Here is a 1087-nt window from a genome sequence, read left to right on the forward strand (position 1 = left end):
AGCTAGCATTAGCCACTAGCTAGCATTAGCCACTGAATTGCTTGTGTAACAAGTTTAGAAAATGTGCTTTTATTTATTTTTATAATGTTTGAAATTTCACCAAATCCTGATTAATACTGAAGAATCCCATTTTTTTGTTATATTTTAAGGATTGTATTATTTTATTTATTTTGGTAAACACTACTACCTGTACTGTTGCTTTAAGAGAGTGTTCTATGACATCATTACTGTACTACCCTCAGTTGGCGCTAGGCTGCCTGAGGAGAGGTAGGAAAGTTTCTTTGCTCTTGGTTAAGTTCATGGTTTTTTTGATATTTGTAAAATAATTGAAAGCACATGCAGCTGTGAATGTTTATGTTTTAATACATACATTTCTTTTGACAAGTTAAGAAAATTTTGTTGTAAATATTAGAGCTTATATTGTTATTAGTTAGTCACAGGGTTTCTCCATGTGCTTATCTGCTAGGGGAATTCCGACTCCTGTGTGTGGAAGAGCTGCATGCTAAAGGGCTTTTTGTATTTCTATTTGTGCAGGTATGTGTATTTGGTTCTTTTGTTCTACAATGTTTAAGCTGGTTGTATTAAGTACACAAAACATTTGGGTTATGTAATTATCTCAGTTTCCTTTTTTTATTTTTTTATTTTTGTATTATTGTGAATTTATTTCTGGGAACAATACTATGGTACCCTGAGTTGGCGCTAGGCTGCCTGAGGAGAGGGGAATTCCGACTTCTGTGTGTGGAAGAGCTGCATTCTAAAGGGCTTTCTGTATTTCTATTTGTGCAGGCCTCTGCCAGCAACCTGCATTAAACAACAACCAGCAACTCCAGTGGTCTGAGTCCCTTCTTGGTCTGAACACAACGCAGAATACATCGAGGTTAACCGTCTGTATAAGACTAGATTATTGGTAAAAGAACACTAGTAATATACACCGGTTACATAAACATAATGTAATATAGTTTTTCATGTTGCTCAAAAAAAAATTTCTGTCTTAAATTATAAATCAGAGTGATAAAATTGAAAAAATATGACGTTTTTCATTTTTTAAATGTATTTTCAAAGTATTAAATTGGGACTTTGTATTGGC

Source organism: Poecilia latipinna, unplaced genomic scaffold, assembly GCF_001443285.1.
Source record: "Poecilia latipinna isolate Pla-1442-1.1 unplaced genomic scaffold, P_latipinna-1.0 Scaffold2256, whole genome shotgun sequence".
Classification (NCBI taxonomy): Eukaryota; Metazoa; Chordata; class Actinopteri; order Cyprinodontiformes; family Poeciliidae; genus Poecilia; species Poecilia latipinna.